A 17,374-nucleotide genomic window follows, 5' to 3' on the forward strand; every position below is an offset into this window, starting at 1 on the left:
TTTTTATTAGCCTGAACAGCCACAGAAAAAAATATTTGTAAGTAGTGCGTCCATCCCGGGAATTCCCGGGACAAAATTCCCGGGATTTTTCCAAAACCGGGAATTCCCGAATCCCGGGATTTTTTGTATTTTGTCCCGGGAAATCCCGAAATTGGAAAAAAATATAATTTTGTTCTGGAAATTCAGGTGTTGTTGTGGAAAAAGATGAACAGCGATAAAAAATTATAATAAAATACTAAGTATACATCCAGGGTTTTTATTTAAATAGTCCTAGAAGCATTTGTATTTTTCATATTTTTGTAGGACCTATTTAAAAACAAACTCAAGATATCAACATTAAAGGAAATTTGTAAACAAAACTACCGATCTGTAAATTGCCTAGCGCTTTTATTTTTTTCTTTTAAATTTTGTTTATTTTTTAAAAGACTACGTATATTTATGATTTCAAATTTAATATCATTTTCAATTATTTTTCATGAAACATCTTTGGCAAATTAAGACAAGTTGATCAAATTTTGACAGCTGTTTTAGTCATTTGTTTGCATAATGTTTTGAATTTTTTGATTGATTTAGGTTAAAACAGGAACAGAACAAAACAATAAGTACACCGATTTTCAAATTAATTGCTCTAAAATCTCCTGTACCTATTTCGACTGTTTTCCCGATTTTCCCTAGTTGGCGGCAATGACCTTAAGATAATTTGTAAAATATTTTTTAATATAAAACATGAATGTCTAAATTTATCTAAAAATTGACTGGAATAATTTTATTTGTTGTCTTTTTATATGTTATTTTAGACATTAAAAAAGATTTTTTAGGCTTTTCCAGTCATGTCACATAAAAAAAATAAAAAATATGTATTTATAATAGACTTATTTAATTTGAATCAAATTGGATTAGAAATTAGATAAAAAACCAAAGCACAACAAAGAACAAAAAAAATCTTTCAATCTATCTAAAAACTGCTATCCTTGTTTAGATTTAAGTGTAGATTACCACCAATGAATAGTATTGAGCTAATTCTATGATTTTAAAATGTCAAATATAAAGAAAACATAGATTTTATTACTGTTTTAAAAATTTCCCGGGATCCCGGGAATTCCCGGGATTTCAAAAATATTTTTCCCGTTTCCCGGGAAATTCAAAACCCGGGAAAATTGGACGCCCTATTTGTAAGGAAAAAAAGTTAAATTTGGGTAGTTGAATATTTCCTCTTTTTAAGTAATTTCACTTAAAGATGTGTTAAAAGCTGAACCTGATTAACATACACCAGAAACTGGTAGACATTCTCCAATTCCAGATGTAATATTAAAGCAAGATTCGAAGTAAAACTTCTCCAATCGGGTTCAAATATTTATGGGGCTATTATTTCGCAGGCTGAAATAATAAGACCAATAATTTTTAATTCAGCCATTAGGGTGAACAGGAGTGTAGCCAGAAATTTGGTTCGGGGGAGAGGGGGGGGTGGCTGCAAGAAGAAATTTTCTTCTTCTTTTCTTCTTCTTCCCTCTCTCCCATATGTTTTCCAAAAATTTCGGGGGGGGGGGGGGGTGCTACGGGCCTGAAAACTACATTTCTCAAAAAATCATAACTCTGAGCCATTTCAACAGATTCTAGCTGTCTTTGACGTTAACATTACATTAGGGTATATGACAGGTTTTAAGGAAAACTGCAAAAAAAAACAAGCTCAAAATTTGAAAAAGTCGTATGAAAACTTAAATTGCTGTTTTGAAGGTATCGGGACTATAGAGCCTATGTCTGAAATTATTGTTATCGGATTTCCCGGATAATTTTTCAAAAAATTGTGAAGTTATAGTTTTTCCCCCTTTTTTGGTTTTATAATTTCAGTATTCCGAGTTAAGATTTTTTGAAAATAAAACTGTTTTCGGACTCGGGAAATGACAAAAACGGTAATTGAAATACGCAACTTTTGGTATCCAAAAAAGTATAGGTCATCGCCGAAATATTAAAGTTATCGCAGTTTTAGTAAAAAAGTTGATTTTTTACAATTTAGTTTTCGCTGATTACACATTTTTTTACACAAATCTGTCACCATTTCCTTATGAATATAACCATATTTTTTTCTGTGTAGGAAAATAAGTTAATTTTCAAATAATATTTGTTGTCTGTTTTGAAACATCAAATAGTTATCTTTATTATTATTTTTTTTTCTCGAAAAATAAAATATAGTGCAAAATTGAGATCTCTGACTTATAAATAATTAGAGTATTTGCATGTGCTATGTACAGGAACAGTTATAGAAAGATGATTGAGAAATTAAAAAAAAAATGTGAGGTTATGCTTTCCATATAATATGAGGAATGAGTAATGAGAAATGGATTGTTAAATTCTATAAGAATTTGTAAATTGTTGCGAGTGAAAAAAAATATATGCTGGTAAAAAAGTACAACAATTTCAATCACAAGCCATATTATTACTATGAGAATGAAAAAAGTGTTTAAACATGCATTTCAAACCTGCCCTGTTGTTTTGAAATTATTATAGTTTCTAAAATAACTAAGTATTGACGATTTTTTTTTTGCCGAAAAAATAAACACTATGCAGTTCTTTACAACGGAATTTCACAATAAATGAAAGTATTTTTAAGCTACCCTAAACAAGTTAGAAATGTTTATAAACACAGGTGAATGCATTTTAAAATGTTGAATTTTTGAAGTCAAAAAAAAAAAAGTTTTTGCCCCATGATTATTCTGACTGATTTTAAAGGGTGACATAAGCTGTGAAAAATATTTGCAACGACCTAATGTTCAAAGAAAAATTAAAGACTATGTTTCTGTGTTTTTATTTCAGAAAAATGCAAGCAAACCATACAAACATCACAACAACCCAAACTGTACGCCGTCTTCCACAAAACCATTTACCCGATAAATCACATATTTGGTTCATTTAACAAAATTGAGCTTAACGAACAGCAACACGCTTCCGTGCTGAAGGCATAAATCAACCCTAAAACCGCTCTTTTTCCCATCCAAATCCAAGACGCGTGTGCCACGTGGCATTTTCCACACGTTGCATTGTGTGGGGGGACGGTTTTCCGGGTGCTTTCTTCACCGTGGATGCATCTGAAACTGGTGTACTATTAACTTGTGCCGCTGAGTCTATTTTGGTTTCCGCGGGTTGACTTTATTTGCATAAATGCTTGCAAATGTTACACCGTGGGCTTTTTTGAAATCGTTTTTTTTTTTTTTGGGAAATTAAAAATAATACTTTTGCTTGATCTTTTATTTCTGTTTATGATATTTAAAGTAAAATTTACCTTGAAATTTCAGTGCAACCCACTCTCCAACTGCATCATCCCTTTGTAAGGAAATAGTTACTTATGAAGAAGCCACCGAATGCTCCTTATTTCAAGCAGTTCCAGATCGTCCCAGGCAAGCATTCCAACACGTGCCCGTATTCCGTGAAGACGTTCCACGTGGAAAATTCCTCGCGTACACATACACAATGATGGACTGCGGAAAAGCTCGTTCTCTCTCCCGCGTGAGGGCGTCAGTATGTGCACCGCATTCCGCGCGATATTGTGTGTAATCAAAACCACATTACTCATTCCAGGGAGCGGCCCTCGCGAGTGTGGAAAAGTTGACTTCTTCCTGATGTGGTGTGTTATAGAGTCCTAATGATGTGGCCTCCTTCCTGGTTTTCCATTTTTCATGCCACGGTGGAAATAAGGGAACTGAATGAAAGATGAGTTTTCAGAGCTGGGAGTGGGGTTTCGAGAAGATCTCCAGGTGGGAAAATTACACACGTGAGATAATGGACTTCTTGTCTTCCAGTTATTGCAGTGATGGAATTATTGTAAATGCATTGTGAAGCTCAACGTGTATGACAGATGAAGCTTGTCTAGAATATTTTGCATTTCTAGAAAGTTTATACAATACCATATTGAGATGCCAAGTTCGTTATCATCAATGTTCCCCGGGGCAACGATTTCAAAAATCCTTCTTATCGACTTTCACCTGCCAACGATCATCCCCTCGTAAAAACAACTTTTCATACAAAACCCCACCCAACCACCAGGCCCATCATCACGACCCCAAATTGAATGCCAAACGGGAAAAGCTTTATCTACCCACTCTCCACCTCCTGAACTAAACCGTTGTCGTGCCGAGCACGCTCGTTCTTTTCATTGATAAATTGTGGGAAATTTGTGGCACTTTGCCTACCCAACTCGCACACACATTACACGAAGAATTTACCTCGCGGCGGCGGTTACTCTCCCTCTGAGAATGACTCTATCCTTGTTGGATGCTGTGGGGAAGGTGGCGAACGTTGGAGATAACTGATGTATCCACTTTGCCATTACATGCAGATTTATGTATCGCCACCGGGAAGAAATTGGCAGCTGTGATATAGATTTTGCCAGCTTTCTTGCTGCGATGAGGGATGTTCTGGGTGAAGGATATGCTTTGTAGTTGTTTTCGGGAATTTTAGTTGTTGGGGAAATTCTCCAATAAATTTTGTAAATTTTTGGCCAACTCCTCCCTTAAGAAATTGAGTTTAAATAAAATTCCAAAGAATTTTTGAACGCCAAAGAAATTAGGTGGATTCAACGCCAATCTATATTTGGCAAGCTCGCGCGAATCCGCACATATTTTTTGCATAGCTATCGTTATAGATCCGTACACCCAGTGAAGCTCACACTTTATTTCTGTTTGTGCCAGCAGCAGCAGCAGCAGCAACCCTGCTCTTCTGCCAGTCAAGATTTATTTTCGTACAACTGCGGTTATTATATTACACGATGTTTATCCGTTTTTGTAGCCCGCTCCAAAGGTTGCGCTGCTGCTGCTATTGATGGCATCCTTCGCGTCCAAGTACAAGCAAAGTGAACTGGAGCATCGTCTTTGGAAAAAAATGAGACTAGTTGAGCATACATGTGAATGGGTTCAAGTTATTCAATATTGATTCAAGAGGGTTAGATTACACGTGGAGTTTTGGAAATCACTTATTTTCGGAGATTGCTTTTTTGTCACTAATTCAGTTTTTCCATTTCAAAATATTACATAGTTATTCTCAGGTCTGCAGATTAGAAAACACGTGTAAAACTATTATGCTTAGTTATCAGGTGAAATAATTCAACTAGATTTTGTTTTTTTTTTATGATTAGGAAAATATAAGCTTAGGTTAAAAAAGAAGCTATAAAATATATAATTTTTTAAACATAATTTTCTGTGTTCATTTTCTTTTTGAAATATTAAAATATTTGTTATCCTTATTGGCATAGTCCAATTTTGCGCATGATTTTATTGATAACAATTCCAATGTTTTGTCATTTCTGAAAAAAAAAAAAAACATTAAAGAGTTCAACAATCACCAGTTTCAAATCTGATTGAATCTAACACAGACGCACCCAGTCCGATGCACTGTTTTTGTAAATATAAATATTTGCAGTACATCCGAGAACACCCAAAAATTAATTACAATTGTTCACCGCAGAGAGGGTTCTTAGAACGAATCACATTTCACAGAATCTACCAGGGAGGAAGGATGCGTGGACATACCGTACCAAAAGTTCCAGCTTAAAGTTTGGTTAGTGTAGGTTGGGTTTATTGTAAAATTTAGTGTTGCTATGCAATCAATTTAATTTTATAATGCAATATAAGGCCGATGCAAATATTTTTCAAAGTTTTTGTCAAGGCAAAAAAATATAAATATTGAAATAACAAGCCATAATTTTAGCATTTTCATGGAAGAAGTGTTTTAAAATGCATTTTACACTAATTCAGTTCTTTTTCAATCTTTAGTTCTCAAAAAATGAATGATTTGATGCAAACAAAAATTTTAACGAAAAAAAAACTTTAGCATCGAAAATTTTCAAAAATTCAAATGATTCTTAAATCAACCCAAACATGCTAAAAATGATTCTAAACGCAGGGAAATACATTTTAAATTGATTTCAGCGGATTGCACTTAAATTTCCGTTGAAATTTTGAAGTTTTTTTTTAAAAACATTTTTTTGCCCCTCGATTGTTCGGGCCAATTTTGAAGACTTTGGGAGACACAAACTTTAAATAACATTTTTACCAGGCTAATGATCTTGAAATAAATTTCCTTCACTAACAGAAAAATAAAAAAACATGAAAAAACAACTGCAAGCGCAATCAGGCATTTATTTATCTATCTATTTTAAGTATTTTAAGTATTCTAGGTATTTTAAGTATTTTAAGCATTTTAAGTATTTTAAGTATTTTAAGTATTTTAAGTATTTTAAGTATTTTAAGCATTTTTAGTATTTTAAGTATTTTAAGTATTTTAAGTATTTTAAGTATTTTAAGTATTTTAGGTATTTTGAGTATTTTAAGCATTTTAAGTATTTTAAGTATTTTAAGTATTTTAAGTATTTTAAGTATTTTAAGTATTTTAAGTATTTTAAGTAATTTAAGTATTTTAAGTATTTTAAGTTCAATTTCAATTTTTCAATTCGGTTTTATTTGTGAATAATCAAGTTACAATGAGTTCATTTAGGTGCACAACAGAGTTTTGGTGTTCCTTTCAGCTGTGTTTAAATCGTTATTCAATCGAAAAATTATTACTTATAACTATGGAATAGTCAAGAGTAAGAAAAAGTTTTCAAAAAACTTACAGAAAAAGTATTTTAAGTATTTTAAGTAATTTAAGTATTTTAAGTATTTTAAGTATTTAAAGTATTTTAAGTATTTTAAGTATTTTAAGTATTTTAAGTATTTTAAGTATTTTAAGTATTTTAAGTATTTTAAGTATTTTAAGTATTTTAAGTATTTTAAGTATTTTAAGTATTTTAAGTATTTTAAGTATTTTAAGTATTTTAAGTATTTTAAGTATTTTAAGTATTTTAATTATTTTAAGTATTTTAAGTATTTTAAGCATTTTTAGTATTTTAAGTATTTTAAGTATTTTAAGTTTTTTAAGTATTTTAAGTATTTTAAGTATTTTAAGTATTTTAAGTATTTTAAGTATTTTAAGTATTTTAAGTATTTTAAGTATTTTAAGTATTTTAAGTATTTTAAGTATTCTAGGTATTTTAAGTATTTTAAGCATTTTAAGTATTTTAAGTATTTTAAGTATTTTAAGTATTTTAAGCATTTTTAGTATTTTAAGTATTTTAAGTATTTTAAGTTTTTTAAGTATTTTAAGTATTTTAGGTATTTTGAGTATTTTAAGTATTTTAAGTATTTTAAGTATTTTAAGTATTTTAAGTATTTTAAGTATTTTAAGTATTTTAAGTATTTTAAGTATTTTAAGTATTTTAAGTATTTTAAGTATTTTAAGTATTTTAAATATTTTAAGTATTTTAAGTATTTGAGCATAAGCATGAGCATGAGAGATCACCCATGGTTGCCCCTCCGTTGCTGAACAGAACCGTAATATCCTTTCAGCACTACTGATTATAGGCTTCGACGATCTAGTGGTGTTTCCCTTATCAACAGCATGTATGAATGCGCTGAAAAGATAAAACACCATGATTGCTAAAGCTTGATCAGTTGCGAATAGGTAACAGTCATTGGCCACCAACGGCGCCCGCCATGTCAGTTTGTAGACCTCGATTTTAAGGGACGGGAATGTTAGTTAGCGCAGGTTGCTACTAGGGCAGCTGATTTACTCTGTGCTTACACCCCACGAGCGCCAGGAACCTGAAAACTTGTTAGTAGGATAGGGTGTTTGGTCAGGATTCATCATAGAAGATGATGATGCGACCCAAAATCATAGTGTTTGTTGAAAGATGTTATATATTATTCTCAAGGCAAACAATCGGATGCTGCGGATGAGACATTTCCCGTTTATCGGTTGTTAAATTTTAAATGAAATGGTCTAGTCTTAGACAGCCGGCAGTGGAAAGATAGAACCAAAATCATTTGTAATTAAAGAATGAAGGATTAAACAATGTAACTTTTAACTTGAGATGATTTTACGAGTTTTAAATGATTGATGTTTAGTGAGGTACTGATTAACGGTGCGAACGACGAGTTTCGATGTGTATCGAGCTGAAATGGTATGATAGGGTGTTGATAGGGTCAAATCAAACTGGCTAGCTGTCATCGGGACAGCCAAAGCCAGCCGCACCTTCACACGCACACACGCACGCGAGAAAAACGAAAAACACACCGACGGCGGACGCGAAGATTCTACGACCCTACGGAAAGGAATCGCAAATCTGACTGGCTCAACTGTCATCGGGACAGCCAAAGCCAGCCGCACCTTCACACGCACACACGCACGCGAGAAAAACGAAAAACACACCGACGGCGGACGCGAAAATTCTACGATCCTACGGAAAGGAATCGCAAATCTGACTCTTTAAGTATTTTAAGTATTTTAAGTATTTTAAGTATTTTAAGTATTTTAAGTATTTTAAGTATTTTAAGTATTTTAAGTATTTTAAGTATTTTAAGTATTTTAAGTATTTTAAGTATTTTAAGTATTTTAAGTATTTTAAGTATTTTAAGTATTTTAAGTATTTTAAGTATTTTAAGTATTTTAAGTATTTTAAGTATTTTAAGTATTTTAAGTATTTTAAGTATTTTAAGTATTTTAAGTATTTTAAGTATTTTAAGTATTTTAAGTATTTTAAGTATTTTAAGTATTTTAAGTATTTTAAGTATTTTAAGTATTTTAAGTATTTTAAGTATTTTAAGTATTTTAAGTATTTAAAATGTTTGAAATATTATAAGGTTTTATTAAATGTATTGTATTCCAAGATTTACATTATAACCATGAAATTTGTTACTTTGTACAATAAATTGAAAATCTATCACATAAGATTGTGGTATTCAATGCAATGTGTATAAAAATCAGCTGCAACAAATATTGGAATTTAATATTACCTTATCATCTTACCTTTACGAAATCATAGAGCAGTTATATAATTCTCAGATTTTCAAAATTTTTGAGATTTTTTATCTTGTATTTTATTTAATTTGAATAAAATTTTTCCATGAATTCCCTATGTCCAAAAAGGCAATTTTTCAACATTGGTTTATTTTCATAAAAGGCTTTAAAGAATTTTGCCATATGGCCTTATGAATGTTCGAAAATCAGCATCTTACTTGAGAAAAGATTTTATGGTCGATTTGGTGTCTTCGGAAATAGTTGTAGTGAATTATTTGAGCATTTGAAAAAAGTATATAAAATAAAATGCCCGTTTTCTTTAATATTACTTTTTATCAATATTATATTATTTTTTATATTTTCGATTTTTGTTTTGTTTGTTTGAGAAGATTAAAAATAGTGATATTTAAAAAAAATCGAAAATGTTGTCAACCAAAGTTTTGAATATCGTAATTGAAAACGACATAGTTTTTTTTTGTTAGAGGGAACCGTTTTGAAATTTCAGGCATTGCAAATTTTTGAAAATGTACTATATTTATCTGGTATGACATTGTCAATAAAAATTAAATTTGAAACAAACCAAATTTTTAAGATTCAACCCTAGTATTAAAAAAGTCAAATAAAAAATGGGATTTTTCGTATCTCTCTTTTTAAAAAAAAGTCCAAATCATTCCCTTCAACTTTGCAGATCAAATATCCTACAGAAAAAAAGAAAGATACTAATTTCTGAACATTCACATGCCCATTTTTAATGATAGTAGATTTTTTTAAAGTTTTGTCTTATTATTATTTTTTGATTCCTGTAAATGTGCTCAGATGATTTTTTAATTTTCAAAATCTGGAAACTCTTGTTATTTTTCTGTATTAGATTCTTTGGCGAATTTTTAAAGCATTTTTCTACTCAAAAACAAATCACGTGCTGCCTAAACTCAATTATTTCTCAGTATAGCACGTCACATCTTCCGTTCTAAAACTCCAAAATTAGCCTACGAATTTCCTTGAATTTTTCCACCCAGGCTAAAAAAAGCTCAAGTGAGATAGGAAATCTCCTCGTCAAAAAAAAACGAGCAAAAAATCTGCCAGAAGTCGCAAACGTTAAGTGACATCATGAGGAGGGGGAAAGGAACGCACACCACAAGGCGGCAGTTTGAATATTTTAAGGGCCCAGACCAAGGGGGACTTGAGGGACATTGTGGAAATTGTTGACTTACGGACGGCGACCACGAGCTTGGGCCTCTTATCTTTAATGTTATCTAAATCACTCCACTGTCATTAAATGCGTTTTTAATATTTATGCCTACATTAGAGGATTTCTGTGTGTGTGAGTTTGTGGTTTTTATTTTTAGGATGTGGTCCGGTGGTTTGGTGGCTTTTGGCAAACAGATATTCGCAGGAAGTGGGAACTTTTGGGTGACTGCTTTTGTGTGGTGTATACAAATTGGTGCATTAGGATAATGAGATTCGAGCTTTAATCTGCGATTGGCCACTTGGCAGAGTGTCGTGACACTGTGGTTTTTGGTTTTTGCAAATTAGCACGATTATAATCTATTCATGATTTGTGACTGACTTTTGAAGCTTTGGCAAAGTGATTACTTAGGCATTATTACTCAAGAAACTCGAGATCAAAATTAATATTTGAATTTCACGAGTAAGATTAATTTTTCATCTGCAACGAAACTCAACTGATTTGTATCCCAGCTGGATTGGTTTTCCGGAAAATCCCCGTGTTAAATACTCTATGATTTTCCGCTTTTCCTTCCCAGAGTGGAAACAGATTGTTTCTGGAAACAATCTGGAGCGACTTGTGGTTTCGTAGAAGGCAAACAATTATCTTCCCCATGATTCGTACCAGGTGTAGCCTGGAGCAGCACATAATAACACATTCTGGTAGGATAATTAATTCAAAAGTATGTGAAACCTGGTTCATTCCAGCTCGTTCCTCTACCTAATTAGAACCGGGAAACTACTTGGAGTGTGATTTAATTCAGGAAAATTCCTCGCCAACTTTGCCGACTTCCTCTCTGTTTTCCATATTTATACGTACTGTGAAACAATCCGATGAGTTATGGAGTTATGGAAGGACGGCAACCTGCCCTAATTTACTCAAGCTCGGTCTGCTCAAGCCCGAGCGGCCTTCAGAAAAAGGGACCCAGCAAGAGTTAGTTATTCCGGCGTTGAAACTGGGGAAAATCGAATCTGAATATGAAATATCTGCCCTGCGCCGGGTTTCATGCAAAAAAGGGGGCAAAATTCAATAAAGACTAAAACTAATATTTTGGTCCCAGCAATGTTGAGCTGAAGGTCGACGGGACTCCAACAAGTAGGAGGTAAAGTTTTGGAGATCCCTTTTAGTGTGCAGATTGGACCCGGTCCTCTTTTTTTGCCTGCGCCACCAACTGGGCTGGCATATGGAGCTCACCAGGAGGGCGGAGGAAAGCTCCTCGAGGTCTGTCTGGCAATCAGATTACCCTCCCTCCCCGGGGGGTGATTTTTCATCACATTTTATATTTCTCAGTACCGGTCAGGGGGCGCAGTGGTGTGCAGCTTTGAAGGGATGATGATCTTTGGTGTGGTTTTGAGGGCAACTGAAGCAATCTTCAGGATTATTTGGGTGTTTTTTTATGGAATGAGTCCCCTTAACTTTCAAATTGTATTTTAAAAGAGACTTTAAGTCTGGTTTGAAAAATAGGAAAGAAATATTCTTGAAACTATCTGGATCCCAAACAATCACGATAAAACATCTCTGTTTAAGAAATAATCCCCACCTCTAAAAATGTGTCCTTCTTTCAACTATTTTTGCTGAAAATCCCGTCCTCCCAAGCCGTCGATTGCTTCAAAGTGCACATTCTAGTTCGTTCTTTACCTCTGGTGGAGGCCGCACACGTTTGCGGTTGCCCTCAGGCGCACCGTATAGTCAACTCCCCAGAGGGCACCATTCCAAGGTGAGCAAATTCCACACCGCGGATGCTGCTGGGCAGAAGCCAACTTTCCTCCGCTGGAATTAGCAGGAAGCACCGAAAATCGGTCACGTGCCATCAGTGTCATCCGTAAAAAAAGAAGGACGGATTTTTGTTCGTACACCGGAAGGACATTGCTGGTGCAAGAAAAGAAAAAGGGGACGCCAGAAAAAAATTGGACACGAAAATGGTACCTTTAGTAGATTTGATGGGCGTTGGCCAGAAGGAATCCGTTCTGGTTTGAAAGTGATTTATCTAGTGGCATCCGGAGAGGATTTACGTGTCCCGAAATGCTGGGTGTGGTGAGCAATTTGAGAGTTGGACATGATTTTCTTGTGCAAATTGGTGACAAAAATTATGCTTTTTGTTCATTTTAGGATTTTTCTATTCAGTCGTGAATCAATTTGCTTCGCAAAAACCAGCAATTTCTTGCAAACTGTTTACTAGCATGTTTTCTTTTTCTAAACAACTTTTGTACTTTTTGTTGATTTGAATTCTTCGTACGTAACATGAGATCTTATTTTCCTAACATTGACGGGATAAAAAAATACACACATGGTTATTGTTGCATAAAACCTTGGATATACGAATCCATACCAAATTATCATAAAATCATAAAATCATAAAATCATAAAATCATAAAATCATAAAATCATAAAATCATAAAATCATAAAATCATAAAATCATAAAATCATAAAATCATAAAATCATAAAATCATAAAATCATAAAATCATAAAATCATAAAATCATAAAATCATAAAATCATAAAATCATAAAATCATAAAATCATAAAATCATAAAATCATAAAATCATAAAATCATAAAATCATAAAATCATAAAATCATAAAATCATAAAATCATAAAATCATAAAATCATAAAATCATAAAATCATAAAATCATAAAATCATAAAATCATAAAATCATAAAATCATAAAATCATAAAATCATAAAATCATAAAATCATAAAATCATAAAATCATAAAATCATAAAATCATAAAATCATAAAATCATAAAATCATAAAATCATAAAATCATAAAATCATAAAATCATAAAATCATAAAATAAAATCATAAAATCATAAAATCATATAATCATATAATCATATAATCATAAAATCATAAAATCATAAAATCATAAAATCATAAAATCATAAAATCATAAAATCATAAAATCATAAAATCATAAAATCATAAAATCATAAAATCATAAAATCATAAAATCATAAAATCATAAAATCATAAAATCATAAAATCATAAAATCATAAAATCATAAAATCATAAAATCATAAAATCATAAAATCATAAAATCATAAAATCATAAAATCATAAAATCATAAAATCATAAAATCATAAAATCATAAAATCATAAAATCATAAAATCATAAAATCATAAAATCATAAAATCATAAAATCATAAAATCATAAAATCATAAAATCATACCCAAGTTTTGCATGGATTCACACTCTCAAGAAATTCAACCCATTTTGTATGCTTTGTATTCGTCTCAAGTTACACAAACACAAGGCGTTTAGCAGAAATAAAAAGCCGTCTCAAAGAAGAAAAAGCCTTTTGGAATATATGAAACCGGCCCCGTCGTCGAAAACAACAACAGAAGTTAACTTCTCCGAGACTTGCCTGCAGCCCAACCCATGTCAGCAGCCTCATCTCATCACACACACCCAAACAACGTTTTTCCAAGACGTCGAGACCCCCGACTTAAAGCCTACCATAAATCATGTCATTGCTAAAAGTCTGACGGAAGATTAGGGCCCTCGCTCGTAATCGGTTTCCATATTGTTGAGCGTTCTTCTTTTTTCCGAAAAGAAAGAAAAACAGTATCGATTTCGAATGATTTTGCGTTCAAAACATCAGGCGAATTGAAGATTTAAATATTTTTCTCCCATCAAGAGAATCGTATTTCATTTTTGGCTCGACATTTTATCCCCTTATTTCCACAGATTTTACCAAAAATCCGTACTTTTCACACTCCACAAAACGATTTTCGTTTTTGGTGACGATATTCCATCCATCCCATTTATCACTGTCTTTTCGGGGGGAGGGAAGGTGTCTTTTCCCGCTCACGAGTTACAAGTTCCCGGTACTGGTGGGTTGTCAGATAGGCCATAAAGTGGCACCGTTGGACTTTCAGGTTCGATTTCCAGCTGGTCCGGTACCGGTTGTCGGCAGTTCGTGGAATCAAGGTGGGCACGTCCGTGTAAAAGGGCAGAGGGGTTTCAAGGGTTATTTGGTCTGGAATTATTTTGAATTATCTCAAATTAACAAACATGAGTTTGTATCTAAAAATTTGCCAAATTTTCTGAAGTTGTTTTAAATTGTTTCAAAATGATTCAAAATATATTTGAATATTTTGAAATTTATGCTTTATACGTTTTTTTTTGTTTTGTTTTTGAGTTTTTTGAAGAAAATGTTTTGCCTCCTGATTTTTCGAACCAATTTTTAAGATGCGACATTAACTTTGAAAATGTTTGCAACGGCATTATCAAATTATTAAAAATTGTCTCAAATAATTTCTGCCTCAACTTTTATGAAATTGCATTAAGTTGGCTTATTTAGATTCAATTTGACGAAAAATATATTAAGTCGTTTCAAATCGTCAAAATCATTTTCAAATTTGTTTCAACATTATTTCAGACTTTCTTAAATTGTCTCAAATTATTCCATATAGTTCCAATGATTATCTGGTAAACAAATATCTGTTTTTACCTGCCTATTTGTTTTAAATGTTTTTCCAATTGTCTTATTCAAATTATTTAAAATCATTTGATTAAATAATATGGGTTGATATAGGTTAAATTGACTGATTATTCTATTTTTTTCTCAAATTATTTCACATTTTTTGAAATCGTCCAAAATGAACCAATATTTACTGAAACCGGCATTTTTTTGAATTGCATTTATTTGTGGTAAACTTTTTCAAGTTATCTCAAAGTGTCTATAACTTTCTAAAATGGTATCCAAAATTCTATAAAATTGGCTGAAACTGACATAAAATGTCTCAACTGTATCAAATCGACTTAAACTATCTAAAATTGTCTAAAGCTATCACAGATTGTTTGAAATTAATTCATGATGTCTTAAGTTGCCTCAAATTGAATCATTATGTCTTAAGCTATCTGAAATTGCCTTACTAGAACTTAAATTGACTAAAAAAATTGCCAAATTGTTTCGAACTGTCTCAAATCACATCGAGATGTCTTATACTGTCTCAAATTGTCAAAAATGTCCCAAATTGACTTAAATAACCTCAAATTGCCTCAACTGCATTAAATTGAAAAAAACACATTTTTGAAAATCATCCCAAATTGAATAAAATTTACTCAGATAGCTCAAATCGACAAAAACTGTCTAAAACTGATTCGAATAGTCTCAAGTTAGCTTATACAGTTTTGAACAGTTTCACATGCCTTTAAATTGTTTCAAACCACATATTAAACTTTCTGAAATTATTTTGGGGTGTCTCAGACTGTTTCAAATAAGATCACATTATCTTGAATTGAACTGTTATTTTTTATAAATTCTCTCAAATCGTTTGAAACTGTCTCAAAACTTGAGGCTTTTTGAGACAGTTTCAAACGATAGCCTAAACTAGACTCGATTAATTTGAAATTGTTCCAAAAGTTCCATATTCTTCAAAATTGTGTCAAATGTATCAACCTGTCTAAAATTGTGTTGGACTATTTTAAGTTATCTCAAAAATTATTTCGGATAACCTGTCTCAAATTGTTTTAAAGCATCCTAAAATTATAAAAAAAAAAAAAACATTGTCTTTACTGGTCCCAAACTTGTCTATCTTTAATTGTTTGGACTGTCACAGATTGCACAGTGGGAAAAATCGAGGCAAAAAACGGACTTAATTGATGCCGGTCAATTAGAACTTTCAACCGAGACTTTTCTTATGTGAAAAATTCCTAGGAATCGACTGGTGATGGTGAAAACCCGCGGAAATTTGCTTAAGTCCCGTTTACGGCCGATTTTCCCTGTTTTTTTTTTTTGCTGTTTTTATTAGTTTTAAATATGTTGCTGAAATGTTCAATATTTTGACATTCCTTTTTCTGAAGTGAAAAAATCCGAGGAATTGATTGGTGATAGTGAGAACTCGTGGAAAATTCCGATGTACCCAATTTTTTGCTGTTTTTATCAGTTTTAAATATTTTGCTGAAATGTTCAATCCTTTGACATAACTCTGTCTCACGTGAAAAATTCCGAGCAATCGATTGGTGATGATGAGAACCCGCAAAATGTACCTAAAACTCATTTTGATGGAGTAGAGAAAAGAGAACAAAAAGTAATGTCAAAATATTGAACATGTCAGCAACATATTTAAAACTAATAAAAACAGCAAAAAAAAACAGGGTAAATTGGCCTTAACGGGCCTTACGCAAATTTCCGCGGGTTCTCACCATCACCAATCGATTCCTAGGAATTTTTCACATAAGAAAAGTCTCGGTTGAAACTTCTAACTGACCGGCATCAATTAAGTCCGTTTTTTGCCTTGATTTTTCCCACTGTGGATTGTTTTAAATCACATCAAATAATTTTAAGATCTCTTAATTGGTTTCAATCTGTCTAAAATCATCTCAAATTATTTCGAATTGTCTCAAATTGTTTTAAACTATCTCAAAAAAATTCAAGTACTCTGAAATTTTCATAACTTTTCTCAAACTGTCCCAATATATATCAAATAGTTTCAAGTGATCCTTATTTCATAGTTTCATATTATTTCTGTTTGTTTAGAAATATTTCAAACTACTTTGAATTGTTTGAACTGTCCTAGACTGTTTGAAAGCTTTATAAAGTTACAAACTCAAAAAAATCAAATCAAACCATCCACATTAACGACCCCCGGGTCTTTTGTGGTCTCTATTGCAAGTTTCTGCTCGAACCTAGGAGTCCGAAGGCTTGAATGGGGAGAGCACCCAATCCTCTTTCTACTCCAAGGAACCTTCCACCCCAGTGTTTGAACTGACGACCTTTGGATTGCGAGTCCAACCACCGCCAGCGATTCCACCGGAGTAGGCTTGGTTTGGTGTGTTATTTGTACTTATGGCATGGAGACGACTCCTACACCTGGAATGACTTAACGGCCTAACAACAACCAAGGCCGGGACCGACATTTTACTTCCTCATCCGATGGAAGGTTGGAGCAGATGGGAATCGAACCCAGTATCATCCGCTTACAAAGCGGACAGCGTAACCATTCGGCCACGCACTGCCCGTTACAAACTATTTATATCAAATCGTCTCAATTTGTTCAAACTATCTCATATAAAATTTGTTTGAAATGGTCTTAAATCAAATTGGTCTCAAATCGTCTCAAATAGTATTAAAAGATTTTAATTTGCTTCCAACATTTTCTTATGCTTGCAAAAATTTAAAATTGTATTAAACTGGGTTGCACTTTCTCAGCCCGTTTTGAATCCTCATAATTTTTCTCAATTTTTTATGCCCTCCAAATTTAATTAAGCTGTTTCAACTATTTCAAATAGTCTTAAATAAAGTCAAATAGACATAAATTTTGTCAAATTGTCTTAAATGTTATTAAATTGCAAAAACAAATCATAAAAAG

At 32.4% G+C, this 17,374-nt stretch overlaps 1 protein-coding gene and 1 pseudogene across 1 annotated transcript in view; one reads left to right on the forward strand and one right to left on the reverse strand.

Annotated features, from left to right (window-relative positions):
• LOC120421968 (40S ribosomal protein S2-like) overlaps window positions 1–11,868 on the reverse strand; it is a 76,315-nt pseudogene extending 64,447 nt beyond the window's left edge.
• The window catches only part of LOC120421974 (uncharacterized), a 207,688-nt gene that overhangs the window by 47,009 nt on the left and 143,305 nt on the right, over window positions 1–17,374 (forward strand). The gene's annotated exons all lie outside the window — the stretch shown is intronic.

This window comes from Culex pipiens, chromosome 2, assembly GCF_016801865.2.
Source record: "Culex pipiens pallens isolate TS chromosome 2, TS_CPP_V2, whole genome shotgun sequence".
Taxonomy (NCBI): Eukaryota; Metazoa; Arthropoda; class Insecta; order Diptera; family Culicidae; genus Culex; species Culex pipiens.